At 37.4% G+C, this 23548-nt stretch overlaps 1 pseudogene; it reads left to right on the forward strand.

The window, feature by feature from the left end:
- The first annotated feature begins 678 nt into the window (after positions 1-678).
- Positions 679-22937, forward strand: LOC114566038 (immunoglobulin lambda-1 light chain-like; annotated as a pseudogene).
- Positions 22938-23548: the final 611 nt, after the last annotated feature.

A 23548-nucleotide genomic window follows, 5' to 3' on the forward strand; every position in this document is an offset into this window, starting at 1 on the left:
GCTAATACACTGCACATAATTATATTTTATTTATATTACTCTAAACCACCTCCTGTAAACCAACTGTACATTACTGTCTACACTGCACTATATTTCTTGTCCTGTCTATACTTTGTATATCAAATTGCTGCACTTTTCTGCTCTTTTTGCACTTCTGGTTGGACACAAACTGCATTTCGTTGTCTTTGTACTTGTACTCTGCACACTGACAATAAAGTTTAATCTAATCAAATTTATTTGTCTTTCTGTGACTTTTAATTAACTTAAATAATGGGTTGACACAAATATAACGTATAAAACAAGAAATGTGCCCTAATTTGGTGCAAAATAAATGACTCATGATATTTTTTGTGTCATTAAAAGTCCAGTTCGTATCAAAGTTAAGAATTATTTCTTCTACACTTTTATATATGCTTGATTTTAAATATTTAAACCATATTTAAAGAAAAAAAATGCAATTATTCTTTATCGACACATGTGGCAGATTACTTGAAATAATTACACTTTGTATAATTATATTATAGTTCGCTTTGTTGCATGTCTTTTGGAACCGTTAAATAATGCATTTTGAATACAGTCAATACACAGCTTGACCTTTCTTTAATTTTATTGGTTGTTTTGTACCTCCCGTCCAATCAGCTGTCGTTGTGAGGGCCGAGGGGCGGGGCGAAGAGGCAAAAGACCGTTAGCGGTGATAATGAAGACAATCTGTGGAGAATCTGTCCGTTTCTCCGGTAAACAGCGGGTTACCGGACAGCTAGTTACAGTTACGGACCGGTCATAAGGTAAATATATATGTATACATGTGTTTTTGTTGTTCATATTGTTTCACATCTACACAGGTACTAGATGTTGTGATGCTAACCGCGGTTAGCATGTTAGCCCGCTAGCATCATTAGCTAGCACCTGGCAGTCAGATGTCCGTTTGGAGTGTTAGCTTGTAGGCTAACAGAGGGGCTATTTCATAGTTGGTTTAACTATTGTGTTGTCTTCCCATCGACCATGCAACTATTGTTTTTTCTGGGTCAACATTTCAAATTAAAACTTTTTTTGGTTACGTTTTTGTCAATAAAAAATAAAAATGTCGTCACTTTTTTCCAATGTTTTTGTCACTTTTTTTCGACTTTATGGTCAATTTTTCCCCAATTTTTTTGTCACAAATTTCTGACATTATTGTTGATGTTTTTATCGATTTTTCAGCATTTTTTTTTGTTCTGACCTGGTGGGGAAAGGACGACTCCTGCCAGCTGCAGCTTCTCTCTCAGACATCAACGCCATTTTGTGTCAGTCGGAGCCGCCTGGGATCTGTTTCAGCTTCCCGCCATCGTTCAAACCAGGGCTGGTTACAAGGTCAGAGTTCACTGGGTAGATATCTATTATTAGTTTCTGGATTCATCACTTGATTAAACTGGGGCTGGGGCTGCAACTGCAACGATTAGTCAATCAACAGAAAATTAATTGGCAACTATTTTGATAATCAACACTTTTGTTTGTTTTTTTGCATTTGCTGGTTTCATGCTTCTGAAATGTGCGAATTTAAAGTGCTCCTATTATGCTTTTTGGCTTTTTCCCTTTCCTTTATTGTGTCATATATCTTTTTGTGCATGTTATAGGTTTACAAAGTGAAAAAGACCAAAGTCCACCCCAATGGGACTTACCATCTCCAACAGAAACCACTGTTCACAAACTGCTCCAAACAGCTCTATTGTAGTCCAGCCTTTACTTCAGAGACAAACGTGGTCACTTTGGAACACACGTTATAATGCTCGCCTAGCTGCTAGTAGGGCTGTCAACGAATATTCTAAATTCGAATATATATTTGAATAGTTTTTAAAAAACGAATTTTGAAGGTGAAAATTAATATTCGAATAAAAAAAAAAAAAACTGTGGAAAAAAACGCTCGCGGTAGCAGAGGCTGCCTGGCTGTCTGCTTTGCTAGCGCGCCTGAAAGCCGTTACATACTGGATGCAGCCCAGCTGGCGCATACAAATGTGACGTCATGAGATCGCCGTGACTATTTATACCTGCGCTGGTGGTCGCGACACTAGCTGCAGTCTTCTCCTGAACAGCGGTGGCGCTAATGAGCAAAGGCTACCGACGCTGCTCTTTCTACTGGCTAGAAGAAGAAGGTAAACACGGCAGAAGTGGCAGCAGCATTGCTGTCAATACTTCGATTTGATTCAATGACCTACTTCGTCGGATCGAGCCTTTCATTCACCATAAAAGAGCTCATCTTAACCCGGTAAGTTTATCAGAGAGACTTGCAGTCACTCTGAGAGTCCTGACATCCGATTGTCGGCGAACTCATTCAGGCTCCTGTTTCCGCTTTGTCGCGCGCCGCTGAAAAAAAAGAGCTGTGCGCGACCTCGGCTCGAGCACCATAAATCGCCGGCCAGATATTACATCATTTTGACGTCACGATGTCGTGCGCCACCTTGGATGCATCCGCAACCAGATGTTCGAATAGCTCGAATATTCTGTTTTTTTTTTCGAACGTAATTTTTGAGCAATTTTGACAGCCCTACACACTACTGTCACGCCCTCATACTCTGCTTCTGACTGGCTAGTAGTCCTTACCTAGGTACTGTCAGGGCCCTCATACTCTGCTTCTGACTGGCTAGTAGTCCTTACTTAGGTACTGTCAGGGCACGCCCTCATACTCTGCTTCTGACTGGCTAGTAGTCCTTACCTAGCTACTGCACATGTGCAACTCTCAACAAAGATGTAACAGAAGTGAGATGTCTCACTCTGTAGCTAAAACAGAGACCTGAACACAGGGTGAAAAGAGGAGCTGCAGCAATGTGCAGTACAACAAAAATATGGTGTTTTTTGAAAATTAAACCATGTTAACCTATTCTGGTACAACCTGTAAAATACAATTTTGGACCTGAAAATGAGCATAATATGAGCACTTTAAATGTTTTTTTGTCATACATGACAATAAACTGAAAAGTGAAGATGTCACCTATAGTTCTGGCAAATTACAATTCACTCTTTTCTAGAATTTTATGGACAAATGGATTAAACAATAATGAAAATAATTGTTGGTTGCAGCCCCAAATGATTTGGAGCTCACCTGGCTACCTGGCCAGGTGAGCTGTGTATATCTTACTATAAAATAGTAGAAAACAAATAGATAATACATAAAAGTCAGTGTTTGAAAGTGGTGTAAGAAGTACTCAGATCTTCAAATAAATGTAGTGGAGGAAAAATATGAAGTAGCATAATATGGAAATACAGGTTAAGTACAAGAACATCAAAATTGTACTTAAGTACAGTACACAAGTACAAGTACTTAGTTAATTTTCATTACTGATGTTTCCTGCAGTTGCCCATAAACATTTAAAGGAAAATTGGTATATTTCAACCTGGGGGCCTCATTACAGAAACTTCCTAAATCTGAAGTTTTATCTTATCTCAGTTTAGGATGACATTTAGGATTTGTTATTACAGTATCATGTTTGCTAACTCGATTTAGGAAAATATTTGATCGTATTTTAGGAGTCCGCTACTTGTATAACACATTTTAATATAAAAAAAACATTCCCCGGATGCTTTGCCCTGGTTAAATCACCGTAATCCACTGGCGGAAACCCTACAGGCATGACAGACCAAGTGCCAATTGAAGAATCAATTTACAGTTATAGCCTAGTTACAATTTCTTAAAACAAGGTAAGAGATCTGAGATAGGACAGGACACAGCCATACGCTAAGGACTTGCTTCTGTAATAGACAGATAGGATTTTTCCTATCTTTGAAACATATGTAAAGACAGGACAAGCAGTTAGGATACTTTTCTGTAAAGAAGCCCTTGGACCCTATTTTCCGATGTGTTTATCTAGTTGATTAATGGGGACAACAATTTTTGGATATTGATTATTGAGCGAGAGCGCTGCCGTCGTGTTTGCGGACCGAGTGGATGATCTGCTAGCGTCGTGTTTATGGACAAGCTGCTAGTGTTATCTTTGTGAACCAAGCTGATGAGGTAAGTGGAGAAATAACTTTGGGCTGCTTTGATTTGATCAGCTAACGCTAGTTTCATTGGCCAAGCTGCTAGTTGTGTTTGCGGAAAAAGTGGATGAGCTGCTAGCGTCGTGTTTGCGCACAAGCTGCTAGTGTTATCTTTGCAGATCGAACTAATGAGGTAAGTGGAGAAACAACGTAGAGCTGCTTTGATTTGATCAGCTAACGCTAGTTTTATTGGCCGAGCGCGTGCGTTGTGTTTGCATAGCGAGGGGAAGAGCTGCTAGTGTTATTTATTTAACCATGTAAACCTATTCTGGTACAACCTTTAAAATACAATTTTGGACCTAAAAATTAGCATAATATGAGCACTTTAAATGTTTTTCTTTGTCATACATGACAATAAACTGAAACATGAAGATGTCACCTATAGTTCTGGCAAATTACACTTCACTCTTTTCTAGAATTGTATGGACAAATGGATTAAACAATAATGAAAATTATTGTTGGTTGCAGCCCCAAATTATTTGGAGTATATCTTACTGTAAAATAGTTGAAAACAATAATACATAAAAGTCAGTGTTTCACAGTGGTTTAAGAAGTACTCAGATCTTCAAATAAATGTAGTGGAGGAAAAGTATGAAGTAGCATAAAATGGAAATACAGGTTAAGTACAAGAACATCAAAATTGTACTTAAGTACAGTACACAAGTACAACTACTTAGTTACTTTCCACCATTGATGTTTCCTGCAGTTGCCTATAAGCATTTAAAGGAAAATTGGTATTTTTCAACCTGGGGGCCTCATTACAGAAACTTCCTAAATCTGAAATCCTATCTTATCTCAGTTTAGGATGACATTTAGGATTTTTGTTATTACAGTAACATGTTTTCTAACTCCATTTAGGAAAAGATTATTTATTTTAGGAGGAGTCCGCTACTTGTATAACACATTTTAAGTCACCTTAATCCACTGGCGGAAACCCTACCGGCATGACAGACCAAGTGCAGATTGAACAATCAATGTACAGTTATAGTTACTATGGGTGTGCAAAAAAAAACATGTAAAGCTTTTCTTAACGCTTAATACAAAACATGCTTTCAAACTTATTATTGTGATTTCGTAAGACAAGATAAGAGAGCTGAGATAGGACAGGACAGCCATACGCTAAGGACTTGCTTCTGTAATAGACAGATAGGGTTTTTCCTATCTTTGAAACATATGTAAAGATAGGACAAGCAGTTAGGATACTTTTCTGTAAAGAAGCCCTTGGATCCTATTTTCCGATGTGTTTATCTTGTTGATTAATGGGGACAACAATTTTTGGATATTGATTATTGAGCGAGAGTGCTGCCGTCGTGTTTGCGGACCGAGTGGATGATCTGCTAGCGTCGTGTTTATGGATAAGCTGCTAGTGTTATCTTTGTGAACCAAGCTGATGAGGTAAGTGGAGAAACAACGTAGAGCTGCTTTGATTTGATCAGCTAACGCTAGTTTTATTGGCCGAGTGCGTACGTTGTGTTTGCATAGCGAGGGGAAGAGCTGCTAGTGTTATTTATTTTCTGACATTTTATTGATAAATGGATTAATTCATAATGAGAATAATCAGTAGTTGCAGCCCCAAATGTTTTGGAGCACACCTGGCTACAGGTGTGAAGTATCATAAAATGGAAATACAGATAAATTAATGTTTTTCAACCTGCTAATGTTTTCTTTGTAAAACAAGCTGGTGAGGTAAGTGGAAAAACAATGTTGGGCTGCTTTGATTTGATCAGCTAATGCTACTTTCATTGGCAAAGCTAGCTGCTAGCGTCGTTTTGCGAAGCAAGAGGACGAGCTGTTAGCGTTTTGTTTGCGGACCGAGAGGACGAGCTGCTAGCGTTGTATTGCGGACCGAGAGGATGAGCTTCTAATGTTATCTCTGTGGAAGGAGCGGACGAGCTGGCAGCGTCGTTTTACGAATGAGCTGCTCGTGTTTTCTTTGTGGGCTTAGCTGATGAGGTAAGTGGAGAAACCATTTAAGGGTAGCTTTGATTTGATTAGCTAATCCTAGTAGTTTCATTGGCTAAGCTGCTAGTTGCATACCAAGAGAATGAGCTTAGATAGATACATGAATACATAGATAGAAAGAACATATGGTGGTAAAAACGTGAAATATAAACGTATATACATATAAAGAAATGTGTATTGCTGAAGAAGATAAATGCATAGATAGATAAACAGGTTGATAGAACATACTGTGTATAGCTAGAAAGATAAATATAATAGCGAGAGAGAACATATGTTCTGTAGGTAGAAATGAATACATAGAAAGAACATAGGTAAAAAAATTCACTGATTCTCTCCAGCCAGGCCAGGTCGTTTCAAAGTCAAGGGGCATTGGTGGCAAAGGTCACCTCTTAAATGTAAATGTAGACTACGTAGAAAGTAGTAGTAGCAAGAAAGTGGCAGTACAAAAAATCATTTTAGTATTTTTCAAAAAGACAAACATTTGCTCAGATCTTCAGTCAAATAAAAATAGTTCAGGAAAGTTAATAACATGAAAAGGAAATACAGGTAAAGTACAAGTACATCAAAATTTTACTTAAGTACAGTACGTAAGAAAAAGTACTTAGTTACTTTCCACCACTGATTTTTTTATGCAGTTGCTCATAAGTATTTAAAGGAAACTCATAGTTTTCAGGACAACCTTTTGTTATCTCTGTGGAATGAGTGGACAAGACGGCCATGTTTTCTTTGTGGACTGAGCTGATGAGGTAAGTGGAGAAACCATTTAAGGGTAGCTTTTATTTGATTAGCTAATCCTAGTAGTTTCATTTGCCAAACTGCTAGTTGTGTTGGAAGACCGAGTTAACGATGTGTAGGGTTGTGTTTGAGAGAGAATAAGCTGCTAGACTCATGTTTGTGTACAGAGAGGAAAAGCTGCTAGCGCCGTGTTGCATACCAAGTGAATGAGCTTAGGTAGATATATGAATACATAGATAGATAGAACATATGGTGTATTGGTAAAAAGATGAAATATATACAGTGTATATATAAAGAAATGTGTATTGGTAAAGAAGATAAATGCATAGATAGATAAACAGGTTGATAGAACATACTGTGTATAGGTAGAAAGATAAATATAATAGAGAGAGAGAACATACGGTGTTTAGGTAGAAATGAATACATAGAACATACTGTAGGTAGAAAATTCACTGATTCTCTCCAGACAGGCCAGGTCATTCCAAAGTCAAGGGGCATTGGTGGCAAAGGTCACCTCTTAAATGTAAACCTAGACTAGGTAGAAAGTAGTAGAAGGAATTTTAGTAGCAGGGAAAGTGGCAGTACAAATAATCATTTTAGTATTTTTCAATAAGACGAACATTTGCTCAGATCTTCAGTCAAATAAATATAGTGGAGGAAAAGTAGTAACATGAAATGGAAATACAGGCAAAGTACAAGTACATCAAAATTGTACTTAAGTACAGTACGTGAGAAAAAGTACTTACTTTCCACCACTGTTTTTGTTTATGCAGTTGCTTATGAGAATTTAAAGGAAACTTGTAGTTTTCAGGGGGCCTCAGCGTTGTGTTGCGGACCGAGAGGACGAGCTGCTAGCGTTGTTTTGCGAACGGAGTGGACGAGCTGCTAGCGTTGTGTTGCGGACAGAGAGGACAACCTTCTGTTATCTGCGTGGAATGAGCGGACAAGATGGCAGCGTCGTGCATACGAACGAGCTGCTCATGTATTCTTTGTGGACTGAGCTGATGAGGTAAGTGGAGAAACCATTTAAGGGTATCTTTTATTTGATTAGCTAATCGTAGTAGTTTCATTGGCCAAGCTGCTAGTTGTGTTGGCAGACTGAGTCAACAATCTGTAGGGTTGTGTTTGAAAGAGAATAAGGTGCTAGCATCATGTTTGCTAACCGAGAGGACGAGCTGCTAGCGCCGTGTTGCATACCAAGAGAATGAGCTTAGGTAGATAAATGGATACATACTGTAGATAGATAGAACACATGGTGTATAGGTAAAATGATGAAATATATACAGTATATATAGAAATGTGTATTGGTAAAGAAGATAAATGCATAGATATATAAACAGGTTGATGGAACGTACTGTGTATAGGTAGAAATGAATACATAGAACATACTGTAGGTAGAAAATTCACTGATCTCTCTCCAGACAGGCCAGGTCATTCCAAAGTCAAGGGGCATTGGTGGCAAAGGTCACCTCTTAAATATAGTATTTTTCAAAAAGCCAAACATTTGCTCAGATCTTCAGTCAAATAAATGTAGTGGAGGACAAGTATAAAGTAGCATGACATGGAAATACAGGTAAAGTACAAGTACATCAAAATTGTACTTAAGTACAATACATGAGAAAAAGTACTTAGTTACACCAATTAGTTTCCACCAATGATATTTTTATGCAGTTGCTTATAAGAATTTAAAGGAAACTCATAGTTTTCCGGGGGCCTCAGCGTTGTGTTGCAAACCGAGTGGACGAGCTGCTAGCATTGTGTTGCGGACCGAGCGGACAAGCTGCTAGCATTGTGTTGCGAACCGAGTGGACGAGCTGCTAGCATTGTGATGCAGACCAAGCGGACGAGCTGCTAGCGTTGTGTTGCGGACAGAGAGGACGAGCTGCTAGCATTGTGTTGCGGACAGAGAGGACGAGCTGCTAGCATTGTGTTGCGGACAGAGAGGACAAGCTTCTGTTATCTCCGTGGAATGAGCTGTGAGTTAGCATTGTCATGCATACGAACAAGCTGCTCATGTTTTCTTTGTGGACTGAGCTGATGAGGTAAGTGGAGAAACCATTTAAGAGTAGCTTTGATTTTATTTGCTAATCCTATTAGTTTCATTGGCCAAGCTGCTAGTTGTGTTGGCAGACTAAGGCAACAATCTTTAGGGTTGTGTTTGAAAGAGAATAAGCTGCTAGCATCATGTTTGCTAACCGAGAGGATGAGCTGCTAGCGCCATGTTTGTGCACAGAGAGGAAAAGCTGCTAGTGCCGTGTTGCATACCAAGAGAATGAGCTTAGGTAGATAAATGGATACATACTGTAGATAGATAGAACATATGGTGTATAGGTAAAAAGATGAGATATATACAGTATATATATATATACAAAGAAATGTTTATTGGTAAAGAAGATAAATGCATAGATGGATAAACAGGTTGATAGAACATACTGTGTGTAGGTAGAACGATAAATATAATAGAGAGAGAGAACATAGAACAGCCGCTAGAGTCGTGTTTGTGTACAGAGAGGAAAAGCTGCTAGCGCCATGTTGCATACCAAGAGAATGAGCTTAGGTAGATACATGAATACATAGATAGAAAGAACATATGGTGTATAGGTAAAAACATGAAATATAAACGTCTATACAGTGCCAATAATCATTTTAGTATTTTTCAAAAAGACAAACATTTGCTCAGATCTTCAGTCAAGAGGAAAAGTAGTAACATGAAATGGAAATACAGGCAAAGTACAAGTACATCAAAATTGTACTTAAGTACAGTACGTGAGAAAAAGTACTTAGTTACTTTCCACCACTGTTTTTGTTTATGCAGTTGCTTATGAGAATTTAAAGGAAACTTGTAGTTTTCAGGGGGCCTCAGCGTTGTCTTGCGGACCGAGAGGACGAGCTGTTAGCGTTGTTTTGCAAACGGAGTGGACGAGCTGCTAGCGTTGTGTTGCGGACAGAGAAGACAAGCTTCTGTTATCTCCGTGGAATGAGTGGACGAGACGGCCATGTTTTCTTTGTGGACTGAGCTGATGAGGTAAGTGGAGAAACCATTTAAGGGTAGCTTTTATTTGATTAGCTAATCCTAGTAGTTTCATTTACCAAACTGCTAGTTGTTTTGGAAGACCGAGTTAACGATGTGTAGGGTTATGTTTGAGAGAGAATAAGCTGCTAGACTCATGTTTGTGTACAGAGAGGAAAAGCTGCTAGCGCCATGTTGCATACCAAGAGAATGAGCTTAGGTAGATACATGAATACATAGATAGAAAGAACATATGGTGTATAGGTAAAAACATGAAATATAAACGTATATACAGTGCCAATAATCATTTTAGTATTTTTCAAAAAGACAAACATTTGCTCAGATTTTAAGTCAAATAAATATAGTGGAGGAAAAGTAGTAACATGAAATGGAAATACAGGCAAAGTACAAGTACATCAAAATTGTACTTAAGTACAGTATGTGAGAAAAAGTACTTAGTTACTTTCCACCACTGTTTTTGTTTATGCAGTTGCTTATGAGAATTTAAAGGAAACTTGTAGTTTTCAGGGGGCCTCAGTGTTGTGTTGCGGACCGAGAGGACGAGCTGTTAGTGTTGTTTTGCGGACAGAGAGGACAAGCTGCTAGCATTGTGTTGCGGACAGAGAGGACAACCTTTTGTTATCTCCGTGGAATGAGTGGACGAGACGGCCATGTTTTCTTTGTGGACTGAGCTGATGAGGTAAGTGGAGAAACCATTTAAGGGTAGCTTTTATTTGATTAGCTAATCCTAGTAGTTTCATTTGCCAAACTGCTAGTTGTGTTGGAAGACCGAGTTAACGATGTGTAGGGTTATGTTTGAGAGAGAATAAGCTGCTAGACTCATGTTTGTGTACAGAGACGAAAAGCTGCTAGCGCCGTGTTGCATACCAAGTGAATGAGCTTAGGTAGATACATGAATACATAGATAGATAGAACATATGGTGTATTGGTAAAAAGATAAAATATATACTGTGTATATATAAAGAAATGTGTATTGGTAAAGAAGATACATGCATAGATAGATAAACAGGTTGATAGAACATACTGTGTATAGGTAGAAAGATAAATATGATAGAGAGAGACAACATACGGTGTTTAGGTAGAAATGAATACATAGAACATACTGTAGGTAGAAAATTCACTGATTCTCTCCAGACAGGCCAGGTCATTCCAAAGTCAAGGGGCATTGGTGGCAAAGGTCACCTCTTAAATGTAAACCTAGACTAGGTAGAAAGTAGTAGAAGGAATTGTAGTAGCAGGGAAAGTGGCAGTGCAAATAATCATTTTAGTATTTTTCAAAAAGACAAACATTTGCTCAGATCTTCAGTCAAATAAATATAGTGGAGGAAAAGTAGTAACATGAAATGGAAATACAGGCAAAGTACAAGTACATCAAAATTGTACTTAAGTACATGAGTACGTGAGAAAAAGTACTTAGTTACTTTCCACCACTGTTTTTGTTTATGCAGTTGCTTATGAGAATTTAAAGGAAACTTGTAGTTTTCAGGGGGCCTCAGCGTTGTGTTGCGGACCGAGAGGACAAGCTGTTAGCGTTGTTTTGCGAACGGAGTGGACGAGCTGCTAGCGTTGTGTTGCGGACAGAGAGGACAACCTTCTGTTATCTCCGTGGAATGAGCGGCAAGCTGGCAGCGTCATGCATACGAACAAGCTGCTCATGTTTTCTTTGTGTACTGAGCTGATGAGGTAAGTGGAGAAACCATTTAAGGGTAGCTTTGATTTTATTTGCTAATCCTAGTAGTTTCATTGGCCAAGCTGCTAGTTGTGTTGGCAGACTGAGGCAACAATCTGTAGGGTTGTATTTGAAAGAGAATAAGCTGCTAGCGCCGTGTTGCATACCAAAAGAATGAGCTTCGGTAGATATATGAATACATAGATGGATAGAACATATAGAAATATATACAGTGTATATATAAATAAATGCGTATTGGTAAAGAAGATAAATGCATAGATAGATAAACAGGTTGATAGAAAATACTGTGTATAGCTAGAAAGATAAATATAATAGAGAGAGAGAACATACCAAGAGAATGAGCTTAGGTAGATAAATGGATACATACTGTAGATAGATAGAACATATGGTGTATAGGTAAAATGATGAAATATATACAGTGTATATATAAAGAAATGTGTATTGGTAAAGAAGGTAAATGCATAGATAAACAGGTTGATGGAACGTAATGTGTATAGGTAGAAAGATAAATATAATAGAGATAGAGAACATGCAGTGTGTAGGTAGAAATGAATACATAGAACATACTGTAGGTAGAAAATTCACTGATTCTCTCCAGACAGGCCAGGTCATTCCAAAGTCAAGGGGCAGTGGTGGCAAAGGTCACCTCTTAAATGTAAGCCTAGACTAGGTAGAAAGTAATAAAAGTAATTGTAGTAGCAGGCAAAGTGGCAGTGCAAATAATTGTTTATTTTTCAAAAAGACAAACATTTGTTCAGATCTTTAGTCAAATCAATATAGTGGAGGAAAAGTAGTAACATGAAAAGGAAATACAGGTAAAGTGCAAGTATATCAAAATTGTACTTAAGTACAGTACGTGAGAAAAAGTACTTAGTTACTTTCCACCACTGATTTTTTTTTATGCAGTTGCTCTTAAGGTTTTAAAGGAAACTCTTAGTTTTCAGAGGGCCTCAGCGTTGTTTTGCGAACTTAGTGGACGAGCTGCTAGCATTGTGTTGCGGACCGAGAGGACAACCTTCTGTTATCTCCGTGGAATGAGCGGACGAGGTGGCATCGTCGTGTATACGAACGAGCTGCTCGTGTTGTCTTTGTGGACTGAGCTGATGAGGTAAGTGTAGAAACCATTTAAGGGTAGCTTTTATTTGATTAGCTAATCCTGGTAGTTTCATTGGCCAAGCTGCTAGTTGTGTTGGCAGACTGAGTGAACAATCTGTAGGGTTGTGTTTGAGAGAGAATAAGCTGCTAGGTCACGTTTCTGTACAGAGAGGAAAAGCTGCTAGTGCCGTGTTGCATACCAAGAGAATGAGCTTATGTAGATACATGAATACATAGATAGAAAGAACATATGGTGTATAGGTAAAAACATGAAATATATATGTATATATAAAGAAATGTGTATTGGTAAAGAAGATAAATGCATAGATTGATAAACAGGTTGATAGAACAGGGTTGTGTTTGGGAGAGAATAAACTGCTAGGTCACCTAGAAAGTAGTAGAAGGAATTGTAGTAGCAGGGAAAGTGACAATACAAATAATAATTATTTATTTTTTTTAGTATCAAAAAGACAAACATTTGCTCAAATCTTCAGTTAAATAAATGTAGTGGAGGAAAAGTATAAAGTAGCATGAAATGGAAATACAGGTAAAGTACAAGTACATCAAAATGGTATTTAAGTACAGTACGTGAGAAAAAGTACTTAGTTACTTTCCACCAATGATTTTATAATGCAGCATTTAAAGGAAACTCATGGTTTTCAGAGGGCCTCAGCAATTCGGGCCGAGTGGACGAGCTGCTAGTGTGTGAAAATATCTTAAATGGAAATATTTATAACTTGTTTCCTCATTAAGACTAAAACCTGTTTTCTTTGTGGACTCAGCTGATGAGGTAAGTGGAGAAACCATTCAAGGGTAGCTTTTATTTGATTAGCTAATCCTTTTAGTTTCATTAACCAAGCTGCTTGTTGTGTTGGCAGACTGAGTCATCGATCTGTAGGGTTGTGTTTGAGAGAGCATAAGCTGCTAGGTCATGTTTCTGTACAGTGTGGAAAAGCTGCTAGCACCGTGTTGCATACCAAGAGAATGAGCTTAGGTAGATACATGAATACATAGATAGAAAGAACATATAGTGTATAGGTAAAAACATGAAGTATATATGTATATATATAAAGAAATGTGTATTGTTAAAGAAGATAAATGCATAGATAGATAAACAGGTTGACATAACATACTGTGTATAGGTAGAAAGATAAATATAATAGAGAGAGAGAGCATACAGTGTTTAGGTAGAAATGAATACATAGATAGATAGAACATAGGTAGAAAATTCACTGATTCTCTCCAGACAGGCCAGGTATTTTCAAAGTCAAGGGGCATTGGTGGCAAAGGCCACCTCTTAAATGTAAACCTCGACTAGGTAGAAAGTAGTAGAAGGAATTGTAGTAGCAGGGAAAGTGACAGTACAAATAATCATTTTAGTATTTTTTGTAGTATCAAAAAGACAAACATTTGCTCAATGGATAGGATGAGATGCTAACGTGTTGCAGACCGAGAGGATGACCTGCTAGCGTTGTGTTGTGGACGGAGAGGACGAGCTGCTAACGTGTTGCGGACGGAGTGGACGAGCTGCTAACGTGTTGCGGACGGAGAGGACGAGATGCTAACGTGTTGGGGATGGAGTGGATGAGCTGCTAACGTGTTGCGGACAGAGTGGACGAGCTGCTAACGTGTTCCGGACGGAGTGGACGAGCTGCTAACGTGTTGCGGACGGAGTGGACGAGCTGCTAACATGTTGCGGACGGAGAGGACGAGATGCTAACGTGTTGCGGACGGAGTGGACGAGCTGCTAACATGTTGCGGACGGAGTGGATGAGCTGCTAACGTGTTGCGGACGGAGTGGACGAGCTGCTAACGTGTTCCGGACGGAGTGGACGAGCTGCTAATGTGTTGCGGACGGAGTGGACGAGCTGCTAACATGTTGCGGACGGAGAGGACGAGATGCTAACGTGTTGCGGACGGATTGGACGAGCTGCTAACGTGTTGCGGACGGAGAGGACGAGCTGTTAACGTGTTGCGGACGGAATGGACGAGCTGCTAACGTGTTGCGGATGGAGTGGACGAGCTGCTAAAGTGTTGCAGACGAGAGGTTGAGCTGCTAACGTGTTGCAGACCGAGAGGATGAGCTAATAGCGTTGTTTTGCGGACGAGAGGACGAGCTGCTAACGTGTTTCAGACGAGAGGACGAGCTGCTAGCGTTGTGAACTGAGAGGACGAGCTGCTAGTGTCATGTTTGTGGACGGTAAGTTACAACTTCAAGTTCAAGCTAAATCTGTGAATCATATGCTGTAAATGTCATAAAGTGGTGACAAGATTAATAACTTAACATTTGCTGTTAAAATACTGCATATGACTACAACTACTACTACTACTACTACTACCTCTATTTACTTATACTTTGACAGTCCAAGATGAAAATATCATCTTAAATTGAAATGTTTATTACTTGTTTCCTAATTAAGACTAAAACCTGTTGTGAGGTCAAAAGGTTAACTGGGTCATGGTGCTGCCATAGTGGCAGCAGCTCATGTTAGTTTTGGTGTGATTTTGTACTTTTTGCAGTTGCCTTTATTCTTGTCAACACTATACTGTGTATATGTAGAAAGATTAATATAATTGATAGAACATACAGTTTATTGGTAGAAAGATATATACATAGATAGATAAGCAGGTAAATAGGTATAACATTAGATTGATAGTACATACGGATAAATACATAGGTAGATAGATTAATAGATTGGTAGATAAACAAGTAGATGGGTAGAACATACTGTGTATTTGTAGATAAATACATTGGTAGATAGATAGAAAGGTTGATATACAGATAGAACATACTGTGTATAGGTAGAAAGAAAAATACATAGATATGTAAGCAGGTTGATAGGTATAACATTAGATAGATAGAACATACCATGTATAGGTAGAAACATAAATATAATAGATGGATAAAAAGAACATGTTTGTAGGAAGAAATATAGATAGATAGATAGATAGATAGATAGATAGATAGATAGATAGATAGATAGATAGATAGATAGATAGAGATAAAGTTCAGGCAGGCCAGGTCGTTCCAAAGTCAAGAGGCAATGAAGTCAGAGGTCACCTCTTAAATTTAAGCCTCCGCTAGGTAGAAAGTAGTAGTAGTAGGAGTTGTAGTAGCAAGGAAAGTGGCAATACATATTGAAACAATAGAGGGCAGTATTGTAAAAGTTTTATTCTTCTCAGCAGTAGCATAGAGCAGAAACAAGAACTGAAACATAAACAGTAGTATGAGGTGATAACTACAGGTTTTAAGTGAGGACTTGAGAGTAAAAAAACATACTCAAACATGAAGATAATCCATCAGGTATAAATGGTGTCAAATATTATTCAACCATGACAATAAACGTCCCCTTATCTACACAAAGAGCTTATTTGAACCCAAATGAGGATCTTTCCTTGAAACTAACCAAGTGTTGTTGGTGCCCAACCAAACCTGAACTATAGTGGTCTCACATCATAAAACCGATTCATTCTTCGCAGACAAATGATGTTTCATCAGATCATAAAACACTTCTATGTGTCGTTTTGAAGGTAAGTTACAAAATACGTATTCTCTCATTTCATTTGGAGGACTTTTTGGTCCCCACCTCTGTCTGAATAACACCAGTTTCTAATGCAACAAGTGTTTAAACAGGCAGAAGTGCAGCTGTGGTGGTTTATCAGTGTCTCATTTTGTGGCTGACCTCAACATGGAGGAAGTAGATATCAGAGCCTTGAGCTTCTTCCAGAGAACAGCACCATAACGACTGCTTCAGATATGAGGGCGACACCTGGATTTAAACTATTCTGAACCCTCCATTTGCTTCGTCTTTACAAATTAACCTTCTGGACTTTATTTCAGATTTTCTGAACAACAGGATACAGAATAAATTAGTAATACTGTGTGTGGAAGAGATTTTATGTGTAATAGAATGAAATTACCGAAATGTGATGTGATGTTTAAGGGGTTAAAATCAAAGATTTGTATTTTCAGTCTTGTGTTACTAAATACCCCATAAACCTGAATGTGTTTGTGTTAACATGAATGTTGTTTTTTTTTTTGTATTTCTACAACATCATGACCCAAGTCTTTTTATCAAGACAAAGAAACTTCTCACTGAGTCATTTTTAGATAAACAATAATCATTTAGAAAAAGACCTTAAAGTAATGATTATAAAATAAGATAGTTAAATATTTAATAAATACCCTGTGCTGGCTGACTAAACCTTCTTTTTCAACAACAGAATTTCTTATTTGTGACGAACAGCACGATCTAATCTTTCTAAAATACTGCCACAGGGGCTGATGGGAGATGTGAGGACCTGTTAGAAACCACGTGGCCCTCGTCTGATCTCACAGCTCATCCTTGATTGATCTCAGCTGCATCAGAGCGCCACTTCTCCCCAGGTTCACCAGAGGAAACACCACTGAACAAAATGCTTTTCTTCCCAGCTGCTTCTCTGTGTTGTCTCTGTTCAGGTGAGTGTTTCCAGCCAATCAGGAGCCAACAAACCACCTTTAACAAAAACTGGGTCACACTCACCTTCATCTACCTGTCTGTTTCTCTACAGCGCTGGCTGCCATGGCAACACAGCTGATTCAGGATGATTTAACATTGACCAGGAAAGTTGATGCCAAAGTCTACTTCAGCTGTGAAGGCACTGAGCAGTGTGACGGAAATTATGTATACTGGTACCAGAATAGAGACACAGAAACATTCACAGCTATTGCTGATATTGACAAGAGTAATGGTAAAATAGATAAGGAGAGATACAATCATCCTCAGAAAGATGATTTCACAACTCTGTATAAAAGCAGCTGGAAGTTGCAGATCCTTAACGTTAAACCCGATCATTCAGCCACCTACTACTGCTCCTGTAGAAGACTGATACCCACAGTGAGAAATGCTCCCTGCAGCCTGAACAAAAACCTCCAGATGAACAGATGTCAAACAGTGTTTCTTACAGGAAGAGATCAGTAAACCACAGCCCAGGTTCACATATTTCAGTCTTTTTGAGTCAGAGCAGACTGATCTCATGAAATGGCGTATGTATGACATGCCAATTTGTATGCCATTATTGGCGTGTTATCAAGACGCATACATTCTTTTTAGCGTGTTTTTCAATACCGTTTGGCCTCCATTGACTTACATTACCTTGCAATTGCAGGTGAATTTACGCCGTAGTGAGTAGTATGAAAGGGCGAAAATCCGCATAGGGAGGTTGGTCGGGGTGGAGGATGGGTAAAACACAAGACTTTCGCCCAGGAGAGTGATCGTGTCCCGCGCGTCACGCTTTCCTAAACTCAACTGTCGCTTTCTTCTTTTACTAAAGCCAACCGGTTCTTCTTTTCCTAAACCCAACCCGTGTGCAGAGGTGTATAGTCCAGGTGCCAGAAAGTAAAAATCCTGCCATGTTTTTGGATCTGCCTCTACATCTAGAACAGGTGTTTTCACTAACGAGCTCATCTACCTGGTAGAGGAGCTGGTTTAGTGATGGTTGGGACAGCTGCTGGACAGGATTTCTACTTTCTGGCACCTGGACTATACACCTCTGCCCGTGTGTCACGTTCGCGATAACACGCCAAATGGCGATAACACGCCAAATGGCGATAACACGCCAGGTGGCGTGTATGTTTACGTCCGCTGTGTACAGCGCAGACATACATGCGGATATCTCGAACTGCGAACAGATAACACGCCACACTGTATGTTTACACAAAGTCATGATAAAAGATCTGATCACATATACATCAGGTAATACATATAAAACCTACGTCAGCTATTGCAACTACTAGAAGAGACGAACACCCGAAACACACTTGTACAATATGCCTGGCATATGTCGTGCTGTTGGCTGTAGTAACAGTTGTAAGCAAAATCCCAGACTACAATTTTATTTCATCCCAAAGGAGAACATTTGTCCAAGAATTTCAGGCAACACAATAAATTTAAAATGATTTCTGGTCCCTGTTTCGTCAGCCAGCCAACTCAAGCTAACGTTAGCTTTGTAGAGATCTTAGGATTTCACAAACTAAATAAATAACACATATAAACACAAAACTGCTTTGTTAGCTCAGTCGTGTTGTAACTAAGATATCTGCAGATTATACTTTTTTAATGGATAGATTTAGTTACCATATGTCCGCAAACTTCAAGCAACAGAATAAAAAAAAATATTTTTCCATCAACCAATTAATACTTAAATGAATACAAGTACATGATTTTTTTGTTTGATTTAACTCTGTAATGTTAACCATCTGTTAGCACTTTAACTAACAACTTGCTAGCTAATAGCATGATCAATCTAGACTTAACCACCACCAAGATAACTGATTTTATGTTTGTTTTTTCTCCTAGTGCAATATCTTGGTGACGTTCACCTGTCCTGCAACAACTTATTGATAGGCATCTGTACTCTTGAAAGTTTTCAGGCTATCTCAGGTGTACTTTATGGAGATGGAACAAGGAAAAGTATGTTGGAACAGATGCTATGCAGATTTTGAGGGACAAAGGTAAGATGTAATACATATGGATTCCAACCAATAACCACTGTCTTTTCCAGATATCCTTTATTTCTCATTCAGATGCGCTGATGCCGTGACTGTATCTAAAAAAATAGTGGAGCATCTGTGACCTACACCTATTACTATGTCGGACAATAAAATAGTGGCAGGCGTGTCGGAAGTAACGTCTTTGGTACCAATGAATACTTAAATTGGCAACAGACCTTTTCAACCAATAATGTTCATTCTAGCTTTAATATGTCTGACCTTGATTTCAGCAAAAATATTTGAGTGTTAAGCAGCTGAATGTTTACAATATTTATCCTGAACAGTTGTTTTGGTTGTTCAGTGTTTGATTCTGTAAACAGCAACTCTGGTCTCATGTATTACACTGATTTATAAAGTAGGACGATCACATTTCTTTATTCTTCAGATAAAAACAAGATTACAGTGCAACACACAGACGTCATGAATCAAAGTAATGGACAATATAAAAAAAAAATGTGAGCTGATGATGTTACTGGGTAAAAAACTTATCAAAGTCAGTAGAATTCATCTTCTGAGGAACATGAACGTGTGAACCAACAATTCACAGAGACACTCTGCTAGTGTGTCTAAAAAGGAAATAAAAGAAGAGACAGTCATGTTAATATGAAGATTAGAGAAACACATCATGGAGCTGGAATATGATACTGGTTAATAATTTGGACTTGGTTCACCTCAACAGACACATTCAACAGCTGACAGGTTTTTGTATCACTCAGTTTCACTGTGAGAGGCAGATGGAGAGTACAGACGGTACTGGATCTTTGGCTCTGGAACTAAACTGTTTGTAACAGGTAAGAATAAACAGTAATTTCCTTCAGTTATTTAAATTAACAAGTTGAACGTGTGTTTAATGAGTTTCTGCTACTTCAGGCTTCACATGTTAGTTTCTTCATCATAAAAAGAGCGATCTTGCAGCCATGCAGCTATTGTTACATAAAAAAGGTTCATAGTTCCTGAAAACATGTTTAAATCTCACTGCCCAACTCAAGTTATTCTTTATTTATGCAGATTAAATTTATTTATATAGAAAAAGTTTGATGATAGAAATGTTACAAATAAATAGTTTCTGATCCTCTCAGTTAATCAGCAATAAGATAATATATTACGTTTAACATAATCTAATATGTCAGTAAATGTATTTTGTAAAGAGTATAACTTTAATTATATTGTTTAGCATAATTAATAAAATATTTTATAAGGCAATTGTATTTTATATGATGCTACATTTGTTTTTTAGTGGAAGACATATTTACACATGAAGATACAGATACTGAATATGATATTACAATAGAAATAACTTATGATACTAATTTATATATTTATATACCATATGATACACAATGATATATAACAGCACAAACACATATATATTTGTATGTATCTTAGTGCATTTTTATTATTATTTGATGATTAACATAATCTGAACATTTTATTGTAATTGTGTATTGAAAGTAAAATTGTGAAAAAACTATGAAATTACTGATATTTGTTTAAGCAATTAGAGTAAATATAAGATGTTATATTAAATATATAAATATATATTATACTAATGAAAATGACAATCGTACTTTATATAAAGTTGAACATTTAGTTTATTACACTATATATATTAACTCTAATTTAACAGAACACTTTCTTTGTGCAAAAGTAAATTCTATGATGATGATTATTATTATTATTATTATTATTATTATTATTATTATATGTTAATTACCCCTTAAGGGATTAATCATGAAAATCTTTCAGGCTTCAACTTTAAATATTTTTTGCTGTAAAAATAAATTCTACTTGTCCGAAATCTTTCCTGGCACCTATAAAACCTTTTTTTATTAATGGTTATAAGATAACAATAATGACTCAAATCAACTGTTATATTTGATCTTTATTCAAAATGTATTAACACATCATGGACAGTGTCATAGATGAGTTAAGATGAGTTTGAAAAAAAAATCTAATCTAATTGCAATAATAAACTTACCGGAGGGACAGTTTCTATCTGTATGTAGATTTTGCGCATACATTAAAAAAAAACTAAAATAAGATTGACTTTTTTGTTGTTATATTAACTTGCCTAATGTGGGGTTTTACTTTTATAAATGTTAAATAATGCTGTTAAAAATATATGAAATCTTTTTAATAAATTATGTAGTTTAATATATTTTAACATATGTGTATATATATATATATATATATATATATATATATATATATATATATATATATATATATATATACATACATATACATACACATACATACCTGCAAACTAAATCGCTGTTTTAAATGGAAAAATGTAATCCACGTGAATCGTGTAGATCCGAAGAGTTTTTATTTTGGGGGGGGTCCGAGACCGGGTGCTAATATGGCACAGGTGCCTTAACGACAGTTATCTACCGGACCGAATAGCAACGCAGATTTTGGTGCCTTATTAGGTGCCACTTATATGCCTGCGCTTCTCTCTGATGCTCAGAAAACAGACATTAAAGGCAACTGAAACATCGCCGCACGGGACGCTAGTTACCGTAACACTACACTCGACAGCAGGTAACGTTGGCCTACCGTTAGCTAGCAGCTGGAGTAAACACGGTTTCAATGCTAACAGATAAACGGTGTAAAAGTGATGTGTCACCTTTTTCAGCCCTTCTGAGTTTGCAGGTATGTTTATATATATTTATTATTATAAATATTATTATATATTGATCGTAATTATTAAAAATTGAGTATTGAAAGTGAAGGTTAATGTTATTTATTATAATATAGAAAGAAATTCTATATTATAATAAATAAATGAATATGTATTCTATAAAGGAAAATGTCATCACTATATTATAATAATAATAATAATAATAATAATATAATAATAATTTTGACAAATTGACTTTGTACATTGAAGATTGGACTGAATACAGTGCTGTAAGCTGCTGGTGACTGTGTGAATGTGTGTCTGTGCTGCTTGTTGCTGCTGTCAAACTTCAGGTAAGCCAGTAGTGAAGCCCGTGGTGAGCGTGTACCCAGCAGCATACAGAGCCCACCTGGAGGGGAAGAGCTCCCTGCTGTGTCTGGCCTCAGCCATGTTTCCTCCTCTGGTCCAGTTCTCCTGGAAAAGACGAAAGGAGAATGGTCCTCTGGAGGAGCTGCCCTCTGATGAGGGAGAACAGCTGGAGCTCAGAGAGTCAGGACACACCGCCTCCATCTTGCTGATCCATCAGAAAGAGAACAGCAAATATAAATACCGCTGCGATGTCAATCATGAGTGGGGACCAGTGAAAGCCCACACAGAACAAGGTAATGAAGGCTCTGTGTTCAGCAGTGATTTAGCTTAATGTGGAGACACTGTCAAAGAGAGCAGATTACTGACATTTACTGCAACGTATTTGGCTGGGTGTTTAGGGAAAATTAATGATTTTCAATAAAACAAACCATGCAATTTCACACCATTTTGGACAATGATTACTACCATATTTGTGTCTAAAACATTGGAAAAAATAGAGCAGATAATAAATCAATAAAACTCAAAAAGCTTAAAGACAAAACTTACTAAACCAACTACAATCATTAGATTTGAGAAGTCTTTGAGTCAGTATTTAATCTCACATTCATTCGGCTTAGGTGGTGCCTAAATGCCTTGAATGCAGCACCCTACAGCCTTATAATGAATCCTGAACTCACACACTATTCACTGCTTTTCTGTTTCAGAGGTTTCCATTCTTCCACCATCACTTCCACCAGCAGCTTCTGTCCCGTCTCAGTACCAAGTGAAGCTGCTCTGTCTGATGTACACACAGCTGATAGTGAAGAGTCTGGTGTACTGCTGTGGACTCTCTCTGCTGATGATCCTCAGAAACAAGGGACCATCCACCAGCTGAACACATGCTGACTGACTTTTCTGCTCGCCTTTTCTCGACATCAAATCTCATCAATTCATCTAATTCATCACTTTGATCAGTATTAATAAATATCAATTATGATGTGTTGTATTTTTCATTCTAAACATAGTTATACATATACATACTTATATACATATATTTTTATATATATATATATATATATATATATATATATATATATATATATATATATATATATATATATATATATATATATATATATATAAGAATCATCAGCTGTCTGGTAGATATTTTATAGTGTATTGTATTTTTTTAGTTCTTGTTTCTTTTCACTGAGATGCAGATGTTTTTTTGAGGGGGTGAAACAACAAGATGACATCTTTGTCTTTGTGATTTTTGTTTTATCGCTCTGATCAATGATAACAGTACCACTTATTTTTTTTAAATACTGAGGTCGTGAATTTGGCTTTAGTAGTAAATTAATAATGATTCATAATTTAAGTCAAAAATATGACAACACACTGGCAAATACATAGGTCATTTTCATTTTTGCTGAAAAAGAAACATCAATTTGCTTTATTCTTAAAAATAAGCAGAAATATAAGCCTGCAGCACATGGTTGAGTGCTGAGCACTGAAATCAAA

This window comes from Perca flavescens, chromosome 12 (assembly GCF_004354835.1).
Source record: "Perca flavescens isolate YP-PL-M2 chromosome 12, PFLA_1.0, whole genome shotgun sequence".
Classification (NCBI taxonomy): domain Eukaryota; kingdom Metazoa; phylum Chordata; class Actinopteri; order Perciformes; family Percidae; genus Perca; species Perca flavescens.